Raw genomic sequence first — 23,153 nt, 5'->3', positions numbered from 1 at the left:
CCATTAACAAGGGACATAATTCCTCTCCTCTCCACACTAACTACTGCTAGTACAGGAAAGGGATTGCTAGCATGAGATGCAAGTACTGAAGAGCTGTAATGGCTGAGATGCCACCTGTCTGGTGGGCACTTAGACGTTCTCTCTCTTAATGGTATGTGTGGGGCAATGCTCACAATTTGCCAGGGCTCAGGAGCTGGTTAGTTCCAAGCTGCTACTCATGGGGTTCTAACTTTTCAACTCAGAAGTTGTCCTCCACACACCCCCTCTCAGCTTGTGTCCACTGCCTATACTAGATGCAGGCAGCAAAATGGTAACTGTTTTTCTGGAGAGGGGTGGATGTTTTAGGTGCTAGAACTTCTGATTTGCTTCCAGTTCTATATATGAGACGTTAAAAACAACCACACGAAAACAGCAAAGGAGTCTTGCTGTGTAGGAGAGAAAGCTCCCCCTGGAAACATTGGAGTCCTGGAACAATAAAGTCCTTTCTAATGCAACACCTGCTTAGAGGGCCGATAGCTAATACACATGGACTCATTTTGATAAAGCAAAACCATGCAGCAGGAGGGCTTTTATTGGGATGTGTTCCCCATATTCTGGGAAGTGGGGAAATTGTGGAGATGAATGGCAGGCTGCTGAAAGCCTGCATAATAATGATGTGTCTGTACAGAGCCCAAGCCAGAAGTTCTGTCAGAATTAGTCAGTCACTTGGCAAGGAGAATCACAGAGACTTTGTAAGCACTCTGAAGAGAGAGGCTCTTCAGAGCTCAGCAGCGAGATCCGCTAATGCTTATACAGTCCATGGGACATACAAAGGAACTGGCCTGGAACACATTGCCACAAACAAAAGGCTGAGACCACTCAGAGCCATTCAGCAGGGGAATCCCCAGCAAAATGTTGCTTCCCATTCATAGCTACATCCCTGGAGTGAGAGTGGATAGATGGGTCACTGGATGCCAAGATGTTACAGGCAATTCACTTGCACTAACCCAAGTGGCTGAACGAGGAAAGAACAGATTACTGTAGCTAACCAACAGCTGGCTGTGGTTTGTCCCCTTGGATCTTCATAGGGATTTTCATGTCTCACACATTAGGTCGTGCTCGCAAACACACACCATGCTGCAATGATCGCTGCTCATTCAAGAGGGAGTCCCATATATATTAACTCAGCTCAACTAGTCAACAGTGTTCCACTTGGAATGCTAATGATATTCCAGGCAACAGGAAATTCTACTTGGAAACACCCGTTTGATATCATCGCCCACTTTCATTGACATGCAGCTTGCAGCTGATATTGATTCTGTCAGTGCATTTCCTTTGCTACCAAGTAAAGGGCTTGGGAACTCCAGAAAGCAGAGGCTGAATAGCTAATAGCATGGCAGGGCCTTCGGATGCTGCCCACCATGGCTGATGGAGACATCAGAGCTATGCCTTCTATGCAAATCCTGCTCCATTTACTGTTACTTTTGCCTCCCAAGCACCTCCATCCACGTTTGTTTTGCCCACCTGTTCCTTTTTGTCATTCACTTAAATTGTGAGCTATTTGGAGCAGGGACTGTCTTGAGATGTTTTGTATAGCACTTGGCACAAAGGGGCTCCTTAGTGCAGCTGTTAAACAGGTCCCTGTGTGTTCCACATATTCTAAGCACACCTGCAGGCTAAAGTTCAGCCCATCAGATCAATTACTAACTGGCTGTGCCACTGTCGCCCTGTGGGGAAGGGAGTGGTTCTGGATCCTTTACAAAAAATAGCCATAAAAATTTTAAAATCAAGTCTAGTCCCTGCATCCGATCAGGTCTCTTACTTGGCATACATTGGAGCCTTCTTGATTTAGACAATTTTGGGAGCTCTGCTTGCTTTCATGGAAGTTGCTTGGGAGGCATCGTCAGCTGTCTGCAGTTAAGGCCTGAGGCGGTGCACTTGCTAGGAGGAGTTGTTGGCGTCAAAGGGTTTGGATAAGCCCCTGATATTTAGATCCTTACCTGACTTAACCAGTCTGCAAAACTGGGTTAGAATATGCTCTCTGTATGATTTCTGGTACAGTCCCAGGTGATTAAAATTCTACCTGTTCTACAGGAAAGTTCCTGGCCAGTGGGCTCACTGCCACAGAATAACACTGCACTTTTGTAAGAAAGCCCTTCTCTTCCTGTGGGGCAGGGAGCAGTTAAAGATTCCAGGACTCCATTTTTGGTCTAGTTTGAACCTACTTCCCCCCTCCCCTGCCCAAAAGCAGCCTGTTTGGTATGGCAATTTTGGTGCTTTGGCTTCTCACTTGGACTAGGAAAGGCAGGGATGTGTGAAAAAGAGGAGCATAGAAAATCAACCACACCTCAGAGCAGGTCCATTTTGAGGATGGGGTGAAAGTTGGCACTGGTTCCATTTGATACTCATAAGTATTAACCCTTCTATTATGGGATGGGGTCACTGGAGTCTTGTGTTCACTGTGCTGTATCATCCCTCAGAAGTGCACTACATGTGCCACCTTCTCTAGACACGGAGGGCAACAAGCCTACTTGTCCCAGGAGGGGATCATGGTGCAGAAGCTCAGGGCACTAGTAGGTCTGCACGATAATGGCTTAGTGATGGAGCCTCACGGTGGGAGCTTTTGTGTCCTGTCCCCATTTCCAATCAACACTAGAGTCAAACCAATCAGATGAGATATGGAAGCCTTCAGGTGACTAGCCTGGGGACAAGAGAGGAGGAGGCACATGCATATGAGAAGTGTTGAGATGCCACATGGCCCGCAGACAATTAAAAAGTGTTGGAGAAAGGGTCAGGAAGCATTAAGGAGTTAAGACAAGAACCAGAGCCGGCTCCAGGGCTTGTGCCGCCCCAAGCAGTGGAAAAAAAAAAAAGTCACAATTGGCGGTCGTTCCATCATGCTGCTTTCCTCTTTGGCAGCAATTTGGCAGCAGGTCCTTCCCTCCGAGAGGGACCCGCCGCTGAATTGCCGCCAAAGAGCCCAACGAGCCGCCCCTTCCCCTTGGCCGCCCCAAGCACCTGTTTGCTGGGCTGGTTCCTGGAGCCAGCCCTGACAAGAACAATGAATCCTTCTAATTATGCTAGGCACAAAGTCAACAATGCTGCAGCGAGCTCTAGGAATCCCAGACTCAGAGATCACCAAGGCTAAAGTGGCTGCCAGTACTTGGGTTCTAGCCCTCGAGCAGCAGGAAGCGAGGGTGGAGCCTCACCCTTGGTAAATTGATGGCCACTCCAACAGCATTTCAGAGCTCTGACTTCCTACTCCTGAGCTTATGAGGAACCAGAGTGTTGTGATACAAACTTCAACTCAGAGTGGATTATTTTTTGACTTAAAATGGGTTACAGCAAAATGCAAGGGACAAAGCCCAAGCTCTGACCGGGAAGTCGGAGCAGATGAGATTGTGCCTGGGTGGGAGTACATCCTTCACCCCAGTCAACCCGTCTAAAGCTCCCTGGCTGTCTCTGGATAGCTTGTCTTCAGGACGGCAGCAAGCCCCATAGTAAGCTGTCATGTAAGATAAGCATCAGATTTACAGTGCAAATTAGTCTCTCAGACAATGGAGTGAACTATGCATCTTGGTGGCACAGAGGAGCCCAGATTAAGAGAGAGAGAGAGACAGCAGAGATGAAAATACACAAAATAATCAGAGACAGACAGACACACAGCCAGAGTGCGGGCAGAATGCTATTCCCTGGAGCCTGTTGCAGCCCATCCTGCTGATGAAAGCTCTTCACCATCTGTCAAGCCTTTTTTTCAATCAACGACCTGGCCTTTCCAAGGATCCCTTCAGCTTCACCTCACCCTAAGCCAATTTAGAAGGGAAGGAAAAAGGACAGGAAAAAAAGCACCTCTGCATGTATGCTGATTCTCTGCTTTGAGGTCAGCACCCACACAATAGACTCTTATCCTTAGCCAGGGCCTTTCGCAATCCTGATTGGTGTCTGTACAGAGCAGTGAATCTACCTGCTGAGTCTGCAGACAAGGCCACACTTTCTGACCTGATAAGGGAAATGTGAACTGTAAAGAGCATATGAGGAGTGTTAGGATGGCTATGTGCACATCAGAATTGACACACACACAATTTTCAGAGGCATCGCAGCAAATGCCTGGGGTTTTGCATTTATTTATTATACATGAAATGACAAAACTGTATGCTATGTTAGCGCTGAGTGCGACTGGACCGACCGGGTTACTGCTTCCCTCGGCAGCTGATATGATGGACAAGGAGAATCCTTCTCTCTAAGAGAATTTGTGCAAGCTGTACTTGCCGCTTACCCATGAGAAGAGAGCAGGGGCAGGTGAGGAGAGTGTTTAGGAATGGGATACGGGGTCTTTCATTTTTAGGACACTAATTTCAATCCAGTCCCAGGCTAGAGGGAGTGGCTTGGCTCAGGGAATGGGAAACAAAGCCTTTCACCTCTATGGAACTGTCTTCCGTTTGGTCCTAGATTTCAGGGGGCGGGAGAGGCAGGCTGGTTAAGTCAGAAAGATGGGGCTGTTAGTTCAAATCTAACCTGAGCTGATAGGCATCAGAGGTTATCTGCTTGTGGTTACTGTTTGGTGACCAATGTGAAATGAGTTGGGAGGACTCAGTCTAGCAAACAATCACTGTTAGGTAGCAGGGTTTGGAGGAATGAATGGGGTTGGGAGTCAGCTGGTTACAAGTTGTAATCCCATCCCCAACACTGATTTCCTGGGCAAGTCGCTTCCTCTTTCTGTGCCTCTGCAATGTTGCCAACTCTTATGATTTATCATGAGCCCTATGATTATTTGCATTTTTCTTAAAGCCCCACCTCTTGGAGTCATGTGAATGTGTGTGAAACTTGTAAAAGAATAAGTTTCTAGACTCATGGTTAAGGAGAAATGCCTGAACACAGGACTCGAGTGCTTCCTAAAGGCTCAAAAAACAAAAGGAAAATAAAAGAACCCAAAATATGTTGTTTATACAAAATTTCATGATTGTTTGGACTCTGACCTGTGATTTTGAGCATTTGGACATGCTGTGTCTGTTTCCCCATCTAAAGCACAGGGCCTGGACCTGATATTTACCCATAACTCAAAAGGATGTTGTCAGGGTTAATGAGCTCATATTGGTGCAGTGCTTTTAATACGGAAGTGTTGTGAGTGTATCATCACAGCTGGCACTGACTGGATCCCACTGATAGTCTTGGCAAAGATGCCGAAGACTGAACTTCCCATTTATCTCAACAGGGGTGTCTCTAGTGAGAGGTCAGGCACAATGACAAGGTAGAAACTTGCCCTGCTGCTGTGTTGTGACTGTTCTGGGGATAAACAAGGCGTTCAGTCTCCAAGCTTTTCAGTCTGGCAATGCACTCCCTTATAAACAGCCTCCAGAGCAGGCAGATGCAGCGGAGAGAGAAAGCTTCTGATGTGCAGGCACAGGGATAGCTGTGTCTCACAAACGAAACCACAGCTTAGGCCTTCTGACCTGTGAAAAGCCCCTGTACCAGGGACACTGCCTAGTTTTAAGTCTCATGTGCAGCTTGAAGAATCCTGCCTGACCCATCCTTGTGGCACTTGTAATAAGCCATAGCTCCACCTTGCAGCCTCCCAAGGAACTGTAGTTCATTCATCCCACCCTACTGTGCTGTTGGGGTTCAAAATACCTCAATGCCAAGTGCAAGGGTTTGATATTTAACAACAACTACCTCTTTGTTTGAACAGTCATGTTATAATCCTGCTCACTAATCCCATGATGCAGCTGGATGGAAGCTGGTTTACAGTCTCAGCTGCCTGGTTCTCCCCAGCCCTGTGGTATCCAGGCAATGAATGCTGTTGCTTTCCACCGAGAAGCTTGCCACCAGCAAGAGGCCCAGAAATGCCAGCTTGAGTTTAGCCATTGATTTTTACATGTTAACTCACAGGGTCTGCAATCAGTGAGACATGCTTGCTGCTCACTGCCACCGGCCGCTCGGGAGGCTGCTGCACTCAGCAAAATGGGGGCAGCTGTCTCCCAATCCCAGCACACCACAGGGCTCCTCAGTAGCACAACGAGCTTTAATTGTTCCCGCACATGCTCTGTAAGCATTATTAGCTGCTGTAGCGTCTACCTTGAAGCACTCAAAGACAGAGTTCAGGAGGGTAAACGAACAGTGATATGGAATGGCTTGTTTTCCTCAGCTGAGCCTTGAGGGTGAAGCAGTGTAAACTCTGATTATGGAAGTGTGAGGATCTGTGTTGCATTTAGTCACTGCTGTAAGTTAGGAACTGGGAGGGTAGCCTTCAACCGGGGGATAGTGGCTGGGTCTGATACATTTTGGAAGGTGTTTTGTTCCTATTTGATTCCTGATACACTGTTTTCATTCCAGCTCCACACTTTTACTACTAAGGGCCCACTGCAGAGCACCTGGTTATGACATGGTTACTTTTGTAGGCTAGATGGGACTTGGGTTGCCATCATTTTAATTGCTGATAACCGGATCCCCTGACGCCTGGCTCCATGCCCCACCTTTCCCCTCAAAGGCCACGCCCCTGCTCCGTCTCTTCTCCCCAAGGCCCTGCCCTCATCGCTCGCTGCTCTTCCCACCCATCACTGGATCGTCTCAAGGAGGCTGCCTGCAGGGAGGAGGCAGCCCCAGCTGAGCAGGGTCTGGCGCAGGTTAATGGTCTGGCGCCTGCCCCTGCCCCTGCCCTACGGTAAGCAGACTTTGGTTTGGATGCCATTTAGGGTTGCTAGGTCCCCTTTTCGACCCAACTTTCTGGTTGAACACTGGGCTCCTGGCAACCGTAAATGGCACCCGGACGCAGAAGCCAAAAACCAGACTGTCTGGGTAAAATCTGGATGGGTGGCAACCCTAGATGGGACATTGACTATATCTTTGAACTGAGGACAGCTCAAGTCTTTAGCATGGTTAACATTTCATCTGAACTACAAAAGGTAACTGCATTCAGGAACAACCCGGTAGAAGCAACATTGTCTAGGGGCTAGGACACTAGTCTGGGACTCTGGAGACCAGGGTTCCATTCTTAGCTAGACCACTCATGTGTGTGTGACCTTAGGCAAGACACTTCCCCTTGCTGGGCCTGAGTTGTTCATCCATCTTATTTATTTCATTTGCAAACTCTAGAGGGTAGTGACTGTCTTCTTTTGTGTTTGTACAGTGCCTGGCATACTGGAGCCCTGATCTCTGTTGTGGCATCTATGTACATTATAATACAAATAAACAACATCTCCTTCCACATGGTAAAGATTATAATATAGACGGGCCCACAATAGGGGCCTTTTGCAGGCTAAATGTGCATCCCCCACACCTGATTTAGCCTTAGGAGGAAGGAAATCTCAACAAGCCATTTCATAAAAGGGCCTGCAGCACAGTAACATTTCCTCCTCTTCCCAATGTACAATGGATGCAGAAGGCCAGAACTTGTGTGTGTGGCTGCCTGGGGCAGGTCATTCAGGTACCTACAGTATGCCAAAAGACTGGTGATACTGTCAAAGGAGATATCTAAAAGGATTCAGATTTCAATCTGCCCTTGAAAAATTCTGAGGGGCACCCAGTTACGTCACTGCTCACCCATCCACCCACAATCTCAATTTCCAGGGTAAGCCACATTAACCCATAACTAAAGCATGTCAGAATAACGAGTGGCCGCTATCGACTGGACTTTACCAGTCTCTCTCTTGCTGAAAGCACTAAAAAAGCCTCAAACTTAGCTTGGCTGAACATATTTTTTTCAGTGGTCCCAATCTGCCATCAGCTTCTCTTCCCTGCTTAGTCTCTGAGCTTTTGCATCAGACAAAGTCTTTGATTGCTGGCTAGTGGGAATGGATAATCTAAAACAGCATCAGAAACCCATGCTATTTATCTTCCTGCTGGGGTCACATGGCCACTAGGAGATTTAGAAAAGACGGTTACTCCCCTTTGTAACTGTTGTTCTTCGAGATGTGTTGCTCACATCCATTCCAGTTAGGTGTGCGCGCCGCGCGTGCACGTTCGTCGGAAACTTTTTACCCTAGCAACTCCAGTGGGCCGGCAGGTCGCCCCCTGGAGTGGCGCCGCCATGGCGCCCAATATATATCCCTGCCGGCCCACCCGCTCCTCAGTTCCTTCTTGCCGGCGACTCCGACAGTGGGGAAGGAGGGCGGGTGTGGAATGGATGTGAGCAACACATCTCGAAGAACAACAGTTACAAAGGTGAGTAACCGTCTTTTCTTCTTCGAGTGATTGCTCACATCCATTCCAGTTAGGTGAATCCCAAGCCATACCTAGGCGGTGGGGTCGGAGTGAGAAGTCGCGGCATGGAGCACAGCAGATCCGAAGGCCGCATCCTCTCTAGACTGCTGGACCAGGGCGTAGTGGGAAGCAAAGGTGTGGACCGATGACCAGGTCGCTGCCCGACAGATCTCCTGGATGGGCACACGGGCGAGGAAAGCCAGCGACGACGCCTGCGCCCTGGTAGAATGCGCAGTCACACGGCCCGTAGGGACGTGGGCCAAGTCATAGCAGGTCCTGATGCAGGACGTTACCCAAGAGGATAGCCTCTGGGAGGAGATAGGAAGCCCTTTCATGCGGTCCGCTACTGCTACAAAAAGCTGGGGGGATTTGCGGAAGGGCTTGGTCCTCTCCACGTAAAACGCGAGAGCCCTACGGACATCAAGCGAGTGGAGCTGCTGCTCCCTGCCTGAGGAGTGAGGTTTCGGGAAAAAAACCGGGAGAAATATCTCTTGGTTGACGTGGAAAGCTGAGACCACCTTGGGGAGAAAAGCAGGGTGTGGTCTCAGCTGCACCTTGTCCTTGTGGAAGACCGTGTATGGGGGGTCTACCACAAGAGCCCGGAGTTCCGACACCCGTCTAGCTGAGGTGATAGCTACTAGAAAGGCCGTCTTCCAAGAGAGGTAAAGCAGGGAGCAAGTAGCTAACGGCTCAAAGGGGGGCCCCATGAGTCGGGACAACACCAGGTTAAGATCCCAGGTTGGAGCAGGGGGACGGACGTTAGGGTATAAACGTTCCAGCCCCTTAAGGAATCTAGACACCGTCGGGTGGGAAAAAACAGAGTGACCATCCGCACCCGGGTGAAAGGTGGAGATAGCCGCTAGGTGGACTCGTAACGACGATATGGCCAGACCTTGCCCTTTGAGGGACCAAATGTAGTCTAAGATGTTGGCTACTGAAACTTCCATAGGGCGGAGATTTCTCTCCACGCACCAATAGGAGAATCGCTTCCATTTGGCCAAATATGTCGCTCTTGTGGACGGCTTCCTGCTGCCCAAGAGCACTTCCCTCACCGGCGTGGAACAGCGCAGCTCAGAGCCAGTCAGCCACGCAGGAGCCACGCCGCTAGGTGCAGCGACTGCAGGTCCGGGTGACAGAGGGTCCCGTGCTCCTGGGTAATCAGGTCCGGATGAAGGGGCAGGGGAACTGGGTCGGCTATGGTCAGGTCCAGCAGCATGGGGTACCAGTGCTGTCTGGGCCACGCCGGGGCTACCATGATCACGTGAGCCCTGTCCCTGCGCACCTTCAGAAGGACCCTGTGGACCAACGGGAATGGGGGAAATGCATAGTACAGGTGGGTCGACCACTGGATGAGGAAGGCATCCGCTATCGACCCGGGTTCCCTGCCCTGAAAGGAGCAGAACGCTTGGCACTTCCTGTTCCCCTTGGCCGCGAAGAGGTCCACCCGGGGATAACCCCACCTCCGGAAGATGGAGAGGGCGACGTCCGGGCGAAGGGACCACTCGTGTGACAGGAAGGATCTGCTCAATCGATCCGCCAGCGTGTTCCGTACTCCGGGGAGGAAGGAAGCCATGAGGTGAATGGAGTGGGCTACACAAAAGTCCCAGAGTCGTATCGCCTCGTGGCACAGGGAGGAGGATCTGGTGCCGCCCTGCTTGTTGATATAATACATGGTCGTCGTGTTGTCGGTGAACACCGCGACACAACGACCCTGGAGCTGATGACAGAACGTTTGACAAGCAAGACGGACCGCTCTCAACTCCCGCATGTTGATGTGTAGCCCCACCTCCTCCTGGGACCACAGGCCCTGCGTCCTCAGGGTCCCTGCGTGGGCCCCCCAGCCGAGATCTGAGGCATCTGTTGTTAGGGACACCGAGGGCTGAGATGGGTGGAAGGGGAGACCCGCACACAACACTGACTGGTCCAGCCACCAGCCGAGAGAATCTAAGACCCTCTGGGGGATCGTGATTAACATATCTAGTGGCTGTCTTGTCGGCCTGTAATGACTGATGAGCCACAACTGGAGTGGCCTCATGCGGAGCCGAGCGTAATTGGTCACGAAAGTACAGGCCGCCATGTGGCCTAACAGGGTTAGACACGTCCTCACTGACGTCAGGGGGGCTGTCTGTAGTCGTTGCACGATTGCCGACAAGGCCTGGAACCGCTGCAATGGCAGCAAGGCCCTGCCCACAGTGGCGTCCAGGACGGCCCCGATGAATTCCACCCTTTGTGTGGGGGCCAGGGTGGACTTGTCTGTGTTCACCAAGAGGCCCAGAGTGGCGAACATGTCGGTGATCACACGGACATGGCTGCAGACTTGTTGTTCCGACGTGCCCCGAATCAACCAATCGTCCAGATACGGGAACACGTGGATACGACTGCGCCGAAGCTGCGCCACAACAACTGCCATGCATTTCGTAAACACTCTCGGGGCCGTGGACAAGCCAAATGGGAGGACTGCAAATTGGTAATGCAGAGACCCCACAACGAAGCGAAGGAAACGTCTGTGGGGTGGCCAGATAGCAATGTGGAAATACGCGTCCTGCATGTCGAGGGCGGCGTACCAGTCTCCCGGATCCAGGGATGGGATAATGGTCCCCAAGGAAACCATGCGGAACTTCAACTTCACCAGGTACTTGTTGAGCTCTCGCAGGTCGAGGATGGGCCTGAGGCCTCCCTTGGCCTTGGGGATCAGAAAGTAGCGGGAATAAAACCCCTTGCCTTTCTCGTTCTCCGGCACCGCCTCTATAGCTCCTTTGCCGAGGAGCGTCTGCACCTCCTGCCGAAGGAATTGCTCGTGAGAGGGGTCCCTGAAGAGGGACGAGGAAGGGGGGCGGGGAGGAGGAAATGAAACAAACTGCAGGCGGTATCCCGACTGCACCGTGCGTAAGACCCAGCGGTCTGATGTTATTAGGGACCACGCCGGGAGGAAAAAAGAAAGGCGGTTGGAAAACGGGGGGAAAGGATCCAATGGGGAAACTGTTACTGCGCCCTCGGGCGCACCTTCAAAATGAAGGCTTGGGACCAGGCGGGGGCTTAGAGGAGCCTTGGTTTTGGCCCCCTTGGTTCCCCGAGTGCCTGCGCCTTCCGTTCCTGCCGCGGCGCCTGTTAAGGTCCTGCCGCTGGCGGAACTGGAGATACGGCCTGCGCTGTTGTTGTTGTTGCTGCGGCCGGAAGGGTCTGCGCTGCGTCACTGGAGTGTGCATCCCCAGTGACCTCATGATGACTCGGTTGTCTTTTAGACTCTTGAGTCTAGGGTCTGTCTTATCCGAGAACAGCCCTTGGCCTTCAAAAGGAAGGTCCTGTATTGTGTGCTGGAGCTCCGGCGGAAGGCCGGAAACCTGCAGCCAGGAGAGGCGACGCATCGTTACACCCGACGCAAGGGTACGGGCAGCCGAATCCGCAGCGTCCAGAGAGGCTTGCAAGGACGTGCGTGCGACCTTCTTGCCTTCCTCTAGGATGGCCGCAAACTCCTGACGAGCGTCTTGTGGCAACAGCTCCTTGAATTTGTCTGCTGCCACCCAGGAGTTAAAGGCGTATCTACTTAACAGGGCCTGTTGGTTGGAGACCCTGAGTTGCAGCGCCCCCGCCGAGTACACCTTACGGCCGAGGAGATCCATCCGCCTAGCCTCCCTGGATTTGGGGGCTGGAGCCTCCTGACCATGACGCTCCTTATCATTGACGGATTGGACCACCAGGGAACACGGAGTCGGGTGTACGTGGAGGTACTCGTAGCCCTTAGAATGAGCCATGTACTTCCTCTCGACGCCCTTCGCAGTGGGAGGAATGGAGGCCGGAGACTGCCAGATGGTGTTGGCATTGGCCTGGATGGTCCGTATGAACGGCAGGGCGACCCTGGTGGGAGCGTCTGCCGAGAGGATGGTGACAATAGGGTCCTCTACCTCCGAGACCTCCTCGGCTTGTAGACTCAGGTTTTGGGCTACTCGCCGGAGGAGGTCCTGGTGCGCCCTGAGGTCCAGCGGGGGGGGGCTGTTGGAGGAGGTCCCAGCCACCGCTTCATCAGGGGAAGAAGATGAGGAGACCCCCGGCAAGAGGGTGTCTAAAGGGGGGTCTCCCTCGGCCCTCGCCTCTGCCTCAGGAGCCAAAGTGGAGTCCTGTTGCTTGGATCCTTCCTCCCCATCCGGGGAGGGAGGGGGGCGAGACAACGAGGCCTCAGGTGCCCTGCGCTCTGCAGTCGCCGGCCTAGCAGGGAGCTGTTGGGGGCCCTGGGCCTGATGATACGCCCAGGGTGTCCAGAAACCCCATTGCTGTGGGGCTGCGTCCTGCTGTGGAGGCTCGCTGAACAGCGCCGCCTGCCGGTCGGTGCCGAGCGCGTACCCACTGTCCGCCAGCGAAGACACGGACGGCTGCCTCGAGGGCCATGGCGGGGCGGACCCTGGATGGTAAGGGTCCGCGCGGGCCGGCACGGGCGATCGTCTCGGTGCCGGGGACCGGTGCCGGGAGTTGTAACGGTGCCGGGAGCGGGACCGAGTTCTGCCACGGTGCCGGGATCTGGATCGGTACCGGGCGCCGCTTCGGTGCCGGGATCGGGACCTGCCACCGGTTCGGTACCGGGAGGTCGACCGGGACCGGGACCTGCCACCAGCTCGGCGCCGGGAGGTCGACCGGTGCGGCGAACGTCTGGATCGGCTCCTGGACTCGCGGTGCCGGTAACGACGGCTGGAGTCTGACCGCGATCGTCTCGGTGTCGACCGGCGCCGCGAGTGCGACCGGTACCGCTGAGGGGAGCGGTGCCGGGACTGCGAGCGGCGGCGGGATCTGGAGCGACCCTGACGTCGGGACCTGGAGCGAGAGCGAGAGTCCCGGGACGGTGCCGACATCATACGCTTGCCTCTGGACACAACCCGCACCGGAGGTACCGGGGGTGGTAGCTGAGTGGGCTCGGTCATGGCTATGAGGTCCCGTGCCGAGGCGAAGGTCTCTGGTGTAGATGGCACCACTATCTCGACCCCAGATGTCATGGGGGAGCTTGGCGGCACCGGACTCGACGGACCCGCCGGGCCCGGAGTCGACGGTGCCGGCGGCGCCGCGGCCAATGCTGAGGCCGGGCGCTCCACTCGGGTGTGCCTGGCCGGAGTAATGGACTTCGACGGCCTAGGCTCTGTCCCCGGTGCCGGAGAAGGTCGGTGCCGGGGAGTCTTCTCGGTGCCGGTGCGATCCGGTGCCGGCGCCGACATCACGGCCTGCGAAGCCGCCGGGTCAAGTGCCGCCTCCATGAGGAGAGTCCGGAGCCTTTGATCCCTCTCCTTCTTAGTCCTTGGCTTAAAAGCCTTGCAGATGCGGCACTTGTCGGATCTATGCGATTCCCCCAGGCACTTCAGGCACGCGTCGTGGGGGTCGCTCGTGGGCATAGGCTTCTTGCAGGCCGCACACTGCTTGAAGCCCGGCGAACCAGGCATGAGCCCGGTGCCGGGTGCCGGGAAGGGCTAAGCCCCCGGCGAAAAACTATTTACAACTACTTAACACTTAACTACTACTATCTACTTAACAGTCTAATTAACACTACAATAGAGATAACGATAGAAAAACAAGGAGAGCTAGGGACGTGGAGGACAGCTATGCCGCGCTCCACAGTTCCAACGACCGACACGGCGGTAAGAAGGAACTGAGGAGCGGGTGGGCCGGCAGGGATATATATTGGGCGCCATGGCGGCGCCACTCCAGGGGGCGACCTGCCGGCCCACTGGAGTTGCTAGGGTAAAAAGTTTCCGACGAACGTGCACGCGCGGCGCGCACACCTAACTGGAATGGATGTGAGCAATCACTCGAAGAAGAACTGTAAACTCTTTTGGGCCGAGACCATCTCTTACATGTGCACGTGCAATGCCTAGGACAGTGGGCCCTGATCTCAAGTTGAGGTGTTTAGATGTGACTGCAGTAAATATTATTGTTATTTTCCACCTTCGAATCACCAAACAAACCCACAAAGCAGTCCCAGGGCTCAAAAGAGTCTCAGAGGCATGAAATTTTTATAATCGGATAAAGCTTTCAGAATCTAGATGTTATTTTCTTTAAAAAAATCGCCTGCCACTCAGCTGAAGAGATTTTTTTTAACTTCTCTTTTTGTAAGACCAATGCAAAGTCCAGTTTTTTGTGTCCTCTCCTCGCCCGCACTGGTTTGGTAGTAGTAGTAGTAGTTATGCTCGATTCTCAGAGCTGTTTTTAGCAGATAGCTATGGTATCTGGCATGAAAAGCCTTTAAATGAGCTAGAGGCTCCAGTTAAAAACAGCCCTGTTAATTTAGCATAGATAAAAACATAGGAGAAAAATAATTAATATTTGTGAAAGGACAAAATAAAGGTCATTGTCCACGCTTCTATGAGGTCTTGACAAACAATGGGAGTAAACAACATACTTCAATCTGCTGTAAGAAATGGCTCCTCTTTCATGCTCTGGCACTCCCTGGTGGATTTTACACTATGGCAGACTCATAGATCCCTGCAGGCTCCTCTGTCCCACATTGGCTATGGGTCCTTCCCATCACAATGTTGCCACATTTGAGGATTTTAGCTGTAGTGACATGATTTCAGTCCCTGCTGCAGGCATATGAGAGCGGCAGAAGTTACCTGACAGGGAAGGAGGCCTGAAGTGCAAGCCCACAGATTCGGAGTTAGTACTAGCTCTTCTATTGACTGCTGTTACTATGGCTGTGCCCTTCACAACCATTATTAAACAAGGCTTCATATGGCTACCTTTGAAGAGGTGCCCATCATTCACGCATTTCACCGGCAAGACATCTGACAGCTTGGACAAGGACACTGCAGGCAGGCCTAGCAATAGAACCTACCTCTTGATTATAACAGACTCAAGGCTCATCCACTTTGCCAAAGTCTTTCAGAAGAAACATGGCAAATTTGATGATTCTATAACTCACACTAACACAGCATGGTTCTGTGTCTAGCAGCTTGACCCGCTTTAGAGGTTTATGATTCTGCTACTGCTTGTGCACAAAGAGATCAGGTTCCTTCGCTCAAGTGGCAGAGGCTCACGCTTTTACATCAGAGGTCTTAGAATCATAGACTATTAGGGTTGGAAGGGACCTCAGGAGGTCATCTAGTCGAACCCCCTGCTCAAAGCAGGACCAATCCCCAGACAGTTCCTGCAGATGACCCAAATGGTGCGTTGTTACAATAGATTTTACTGTCTGCAACTACTAGACTACTTCCCACAGTTAGAGATCAGGAATCTTGCTGCCCAGTCTTTGTCTCAGATATACTCGTGTAACCCACTCACAACATGTGTGTTGGGTCTCCCTTTAGGGCAGGGGTGGCCAACCTGTGGCTCTGGAGCCACATGCGGCTCTTCAGAAGTTAATATGTGGCTCCTTGTATAGGCGCCGACTCCGAGGCTGGAGCTACAGGGGCCAACTTTCCAATGTGCCAGGGCGTGCTCACTGCTCAACCCTTGGGTCTCCCACAGGCCCTGCCCCCACTCCACCTCTTCCCACCCGAGCCTGTCATGCCCTTGCTCCTCCTCCAACCCAGAGTGTCCTGCATGCCACGAAACACTTGATTGGGAGGTATGGGGAGGGAGGGGGAGGTGCTGATCGGTGGGGCTGCCGGTGGGTGGGAGGCGCTAGGAGTGGGGGGGAGCTAATGGGGGGCTGCTGAGGTATTACTGTGGCTCTTTGACAATGTACATTGGTAAATTCTGGCTCCTTCTCAGGCTTGGGTTGGCCACCTCTGCTCTAGGAGCTCCCACTCACTCCTTTTGCTGAAGTAGAAGAGGTCTGTGTTGTGGGTCTCAAGTTTGTGGGTTCAGACTCTGCTGTGGAACAATGGAAGTGGAAAAAATACATATATTTAAACAAATACAAATATAAGAACTAGTGTGAGGACCCTGAAGTAATTGTTGCAATGATTTTATATTGTAAAACATTGTGCTCAGAAGTTACTTTCATTGTTGTGTTAACATTTATTTTACTGTTGCAATTTCCAGTGCTTGTATATTGGCTAATGGGGGCTGTCCCTTCCAAAAGAGGATGTGGAAGGCTGAGGGCTTGTCTCTATGAACACTTGGTTGGTGGCATGCTGGGCTGTTACTCTATCCCACACAAACCTGCTGTGCACTAATAGTGCACGTGAACCCTGCTGCTGTGCACTAAAAGTTCCCTAGTATGCTTTGATCTACCTGCTCTGAAACAGGAGTAGATTAAAGTGCACTTTTAGTGCATCAGCAAGATCCACATGAGCACTTAGTGGGCAGCAGGCTAGAATGCGGTAGAGTTACACTCCCATTTACTATGAACTAAGCGTTCATGTAGACAAGTCCAGAGTGTGTTTGAGAGTGAGAGCAGCATGTAGGAGATTTTGACTGTGTTTCCAGAAAGTAGAAGACCCTGCCTGTGTAAGCTCTTAAAGAGCAGAACATGGATTTAGGAAACTTCTTTCCAGAAAGCAAGCCTCATACTCAAAAGGTGTCACAACAGCATTCCTAGGGGAGTGGAAGCCTCAGGGCACTGCTAATAAGATATAGAGTTTTCCACCAGTAGGTCATGAATTTAACTCTCGCCCAGCTCAATAAGGATTAAAATGAGGGCTGTCAAGCGATTAAAAAAATTAATCACACTTAATCGCGCTGTTAAACAACAATAGAATACCATTTATTTAAATATTTTTGTATGGTTTTCACATTTTCAAATATATTGATTTCAATTTCAACACAGAATACAAAGTGCACAGTGCTCACTTTATATTTCTTTTTATTATAAATATTTGCACTGTGAAAATCAATAGCGTTTTTCAATTCACTTAACACAAATACTGTAGTGCAATCTCATTATCATGAAAGTTGAACTTACAAATGTAGAATTATGCACAAAAAAACTGCATTCAAAAACAAAACAATGTCAAACTTTAAAGCCTACAAGCCCACTCAGTCCTACTTCTTGTTCAGCCAAGCACTCAGACAAACAAGTTTGTTTACATTTACAGGAGATAATGCTGCCTGCTTCTTGTTTACAATGTCACCTGAAGGTGAGAACAGACATTCGTATCGCACTGTTGTAGCCGGCGTTGAAAGATATTTATGTGCTAGATACGCTAAAGATTCATATGTCCCTTCATGCTTCAACCACCATTCCAGAGGACATGCGTCCATGCTGATGATGGGTTCTGCTCAATAACGATCCAAAGCAGTGCGGACTAACACATGTTCATTTTCATCATCATGAGTCAGATGCCACCAGCAGAAAATTGATTTTCTTTTTTGGTGGTTCAGATTCTGTAGTTTCTGCATCTGAGTGTTGCTCTTTTAAGACTTCTGAAAGCATGCTCCAAAACCTCAGATTTTGCAAGGCATTTCAGACTCTTAAATCTTGGGTTGAGTGCTGTAACTATCTTTAGAAATCTCACATTGGTAACTTCTTTGCATTTTGTCAAATCTGCAGTGAAAATGTTCTTAAAACGAACAACATGCTGGGTCATCCTCCAAGACTGCTATAACATGAAATATATGGCAGAATGTCGGTAAAACACAGAGCAGGAGACATACAATTCTCCCCCAAGGAGTTCAGTCACAAATTTAATTAACACACACAATTTTTTTTAATGAGTGTCATCAGTATGGAAGCATGTTCTTTGGAATGGAGGCCGAAGTATGAAGGGGCATACAAATGTTTAGCATATTTGGCATGTAAATACCTTGCAATGCCAGCTACAAAAGTGCCATGTGAACATCTGTTCTCACTTTCAGGTGACATTGTAAATAACAAGCGGGCAGCGTTATCTCCTGTAAATGTAAACAAACTTGTTTGTCTTAGCAATTGGCTGAACAAGGAGTAGGACCGAGTGGACTTGTTGGCGCTACAGTTTTACTTCGTTTTGTTTTTGAGAACAGTTATGTAACAAAAAATCTACATTTGTGAGTTGCACTTTCACAATAAAGAGATTGCACTACAGTACTTCTAGCAGGTGAACTGAAAAATAGTATTTCTTTTGTTTATCATTTTTGCAATTCAAATATTTGTAATAAAGATAATATAAAGTGAGCACTATACACTTTGCATTCTGTGTTGTAATTGAAATCAATATATTTGGAAATGTAGAAAAACAGTCAAAATATTTAATACATTTCAATTGGTATTCTATTGTTTAAAAGTGCAATTTCATCTACAATTAATTTTTTTACTCACAATTAATTTTTTTGATTTAATCGTGTGAGTTAACTGCGATTAATTGACAGCCCTAATTAAAACTGGTTTCCATCTAATGAATTTTTGCATGCCCCTATATGAGATGAGTTTGGCAAGTGCCAGTTCCTGCTCCTACATCAAACTCACCTCCATGAGATTGAAAGGTCCCCAGGGCAGGGACTGTCTCTATGTGTGCAGTGCCTACAGGGTGACCAGACAGCAGATGTAAAAAACTGGGACAGGGGGTGAGGGGTAATAGGAGCCTATATAAAAAAAAGACCCTAAAATTGGGACTGTCCCTATAAAATCGGGACATTCGGTCACCCTAAGTGCCTAACACAATGGAGCCCCAGCCTCAGTTTGAGTCTCTAGTGAGAGCTGCTGCAGTTTGGGGCCAAAAATCACACTACTCATTATACATCTGTCAGTGTAACCCCACAAGTTCTGTTTAAACAGTCATATTCTAACCCTGTCCTGTCCCTTAATCCCAAAATGCAGCTGGATGGAAGCTGGTTTACAGTCTTAGCTGCCATTGCTCTTCCCATCTTTGTAGTATCTAGGCAATTAATGCTGTTCCTTTCCATCAAGATGGTTGTCACCAGCAAGAGGCCCAGAATACCAAGTTGAATTGTCAGATTCCCACGGGGGGAGCTCAGAAATTAAGAGAGAGAAAAGAAGACTGAAACATTCTTTGAAAACAAATCTCATGATTTTTAGGGTCTGACAGTTTTTGAGCTTTTGGCATTAGCACTACTGTAATCAGGGGAGCTGCCCTGTCAGCCTCAGAAGCTTTACATGACTCCTTGAGCTAAAAGACCATCAGGAAAAGAACAGACTGCTCTGATCACACATTACACTCATCAAGACTAGCTACGCTTGCCCACTCCAGTGCAGAGCAGCACTAGGCAGGTGCTAGAGCCAGGGGAAGCCCATTGTTATTCTGCCAATACGGCACATTCAGTGGCTATGTCTCAAAAGCTAGTTTATAATCTTAGCTGTCAGCTTTGCAGAGTGCTGCACCCCTGCATGGGCAGGCATCAGGGAGATGGCAGATGAGTGGCTAGAATGCTCGTCCCCAGCAAACAAAGCTGGAAGAGAAAGAACACAACCAATTCATGGCTCACATGTCCCACTGTCAGACCTCATCCAGAACAGAAGTGACACCCCAAGGTAAACCCCTTGTTCCAAAATTCACCCTCTCCCTCTATCACTTCTTAACACACACACCCTCCACCTCCCCTAAAATGGGGACAATAGCACTTCTCTACCTCTCAAGTGTGTTGTGAGGATAAACGTATTAAAGACTGTCAAGCACTTTAAGGACTACTGTTGAAAAGCACTATATAAAATATTGTTATGAAAAGCCTATCACTGTGGTATCTAAGAGCTGAATACACAAATTAAGGTGGTACTAACATTGTTCAAGGGGACAACAAATCTCCCTTCCTTGTGCTGCACAGACACACACAGCTGCTTCCTAGGTATGTAAAAGTGCTCTCGGAGTGAAAATTTCTTCCACACCCAACATCCTGTATCTTGCATGCTAGCTCTTTTGGATCATTTGTGGCCAAGAGAGATTCCAGTATTGCAACAGGGACTCTATTCTTCAACTTCCATGTAGTTACTCAAGCAGACAACCCCCTGCTCCCAATGCGGTCATGGCAGTGTTTATATGGTGCTGCATTCGTGGACCCTTCAGTAACTAAGGCTGCAGATGCCTTGGAACCGTCACTGCTGTGACATATGAGGCAGCTTTTCAGTGGAGCTGTGGGTCTGGTTTTGCTCTCAGAGTTGGCTGGATATTTAGGCCTCCCTCAGGAAGTTCCCCCTCCAACAGTGGATGAAACAGCTGGAATAACCGAGAGACAACAGCATTAAACTTCCCTCCTTCTCCCCCTGAAGACAGATGCACTCCTCAAGTTCCACTCCAGAGGTTTTGCACTAACTTACTGCTGCTTTCCTTGCCCACTCCCACCAAGCAGGTAATGAGGAGACTAAGCCCAAGCTAAGGAGTGGAGAAGCCCCAGACATCTCTTGGCTGGTTGATTCCTGAATCAGTCTTGACATTATTTCTGGGCATTTCCTGTAACTGCCTGGAGAATAGTAGCCAACTCTGAAGTATTTCCATAGTGCCCTAGGGGCTGAAGGTCTTCTGTCCTCCCCACTCTGCTTTCTGACCATCCTTGTTTGCTGATGGACTTCAGTCTGCAGGGCGTATCTCCAGGCAGTGGGAGAAAGGCAGTCAAACAAGACCCTTTCTGCAGGTTACCTTTCCACTAGGTGACCCAGTTCATATACTGCTTTAAATCCTGCTGCATACATGGCTGGGACAGTGGTAGAGATAGGGAGGACTGGAGAAGCATGGATATTTAATGACAACATATGGCATGTTTCTCCCCGGCATAAAGGGATTAAAAACTAAAGTTACTTTTTCAAACCCATACTCTCAAATCATAGATCAGATCAATCAGCCCTCAAAAGCCATATAGTCTGTAGGATATGAACTGACCATTGGATGTCAAGCTGACACTGCCTGCAACTGTCATGACCCCACTATTCCACACAGTCTCGGAGGCTGGCCTGCCTGGAGGTGCCCAACACATTCCTACTAGCACAGACGAATGATATCACCCCATGTTGAATCTCTGATTATTCAGTAGTTTCTTTTTTCAAATCCATTCCATTGGAGAATTGGAAAATACATAATACACAGGACCTACAAGTACTGTGCACTTTGCTGGTACTCAACCAGCCATGCAGTAGAGGGAGCACAAGTTAATTATCAATTCTGCCGAGCTGGGCAGAAACAGATCGCCTAAGAAGGGCAGAGAAGGCAAACAAAGCAAGAGTCCTGTTAAGGAAGCTGAGGGGCAGGGGAACGAGGAGGTAAAAGTTATGGGTAGGGAAGGAAATAATTTGTAAAACCCTCCTAGAAGCTTCAGACAACAAGCAACGGTGACAATTACAGGCCAGATCTACAGGGGCCCAAGCACTTGCGACTCCCATTGACTTGTTCGGATTGTCCGCGTAGCACCTCTGAAAATCTGGCCTGTCTCTCTAAAAACCAATGCTGTGAATTTTCTCTTCATGCTTGGGCTAAACAAAGAATGATTAGAAACCCTTCCCAGAGCCAAAGCCATGAGTTTGCCTATAGCTGTGGAAAGAGCCCGCTGCGTTCAGAAGACCAGTGGTGGGGGGTATTTGCAAGACCTGCTGGACCTCCAGTCATAGGAACACTTTTCCTTAACACAGCTGCTCTCGGATGTGACAGGGACAGACAGATATGTTAGTGGAAGATGACGTGGGAGGGTTTCAGGAATTCCATTGTCCATGGCATGTATGCAAAGTGTTTTCCCTGTTGGTGCTGTCTTCCTGCATTACAGCATGCATGCAGCAGGGTATGCGTGACACTTCTTTAATGGGGATCAGGGGGAGCTTTGGTGATTGACACATTTACATGGGGAACAATCAAGTCACCTTTTCCAGCAGCACATATGCCAAGAGAATCCCAGCCACTTGCAGAATGAAAAGGTGGTGTTATTGCTAGAGAACACCCAACACATGTCCTGATCCAAGCAAGGATTTAAGATGGAATCAATACCTGGAATATTATTTTGGTTTAAAAAAGCAAGAACAATCTTCCTCAATTTAAATAACCCCCAATGGGCCTTTTCTGGACTCTCCTCCCACTGACAGACAGACCTTACACTAGGGCATTCTCATGCAAGAAACCCTCTTAAATATCAAACACCACCACAAAAAAAGCCAAACGGTTTAAAAGAGCTTGCGCACATACCACATTCCTGCTAGGCACCGGCATTCATCTGCCTCATGAAAGCTCCGGGAATAACCAGGATCACGCACACATATTCTGCCAACACAATGTCATTGCCCATTTCTGAACACATGGTTCAAGACACATTAAGCCGGGAGACTCCAGTTATGACTAGAGATGGATGTGACCACTGAGTCCTGGGTCCTAACACTCCAAACTTTGTAAAAGTTTGTCTCTGGATCAACTTCATGGCTGATTCCTGTTTCTGTAATGGCTGAATCAAAAAAGACTGACCTGGATCCCAATCTGAACTCTCTAGCTCTCTACCTAGGAGTTTATACCAAGCTCCTTACCATGGCATTCGAGTGCCTTTCTGGCTAGGGCCCATTAAATTCAGACTGATGCTGTCCACTCAGCTTTCAGACCTCCTTTCCTGCACAGCAGCTGACCAATTTCTAGCTGGTTGATGGCAGCCCCTGGATGCTGTTCAAAGCTGGCACCTTTTTTTGCAGCTGAATATGCTTTGTTCCTTCCCTAGAGTTCCTTCTCCATTGTTTATGTTGCCAATTATCCACCAGAAACTGGTCCTTGCCTGCAGTTAATAGCCAAGGGTATATGGTCAACTATTATGGTTGTAACAAAGTGGTTGTTAACTTCTCTATCGATCTATTTCAGGTGGCCTTTTACTGCTGTTAGAACCTCAGCTCAATGATTTATAATAGAAACGGATTTTCATGTGATAGAACTGGGTGAGGCCAGGTGAAGGGAAAAAGAATCACTTGTTTTACTTGGAGGTATCAGTTGGAAGTAGCAATGGTCCCAGCCTGCCATTAATGCACTTCTCACCATTCCCTCATGTGTGGGATAATGACACAGAAACATCTTACTTTGCGCACTACTTTAAGGTTTTTGTTTGGCAACAGATGCACCTGGATCCTATGTGCAGATGCATAAGCAACATGGGCTTGTTCCGCACGCATAACTGCCTCGTTTCTAAACCTTAATCCTTAAATTAGGGTGTTGGCCTTTCCATCAGTTAAGAAGTTTGGG

The 23,153-nt window shown here is 49.6% G+C and overlaps 1 protein-coding gene across 7 annotated transcripts in view; it reads right to left on the bottom strand.

Annotated features, from left to right (window-relative positions):
- TMEM263 (transmembrane protein 263) overlaps positions 1–23,153 on the bottom strand; it is a 348,456-nt gene that overhangs the window by 2,700 nt on the left and 322,603 nt on the right. The gene's annotated exons all lie outside the window — the stretch shown is intronic.

Source organism: Gopherus flavomarginatus, chromosome 5 (assembly GCF_025201925.1).
Source record: "Gopherus flavomarginatus isolate rGopFla2 chromosome 5, rGopFla2.mat.asm, whole genome shotgun sequence".
In the NCBI taxonomy this organism is placed as follows: Eukaryota; Metazoa; Chordata; order Testudines; family Testudinidae; genus Gopherus; species Gopherus flavomarginatus.
This window is presented reverse-complemented; position numbering and strand designations above follow the sequence as displayed.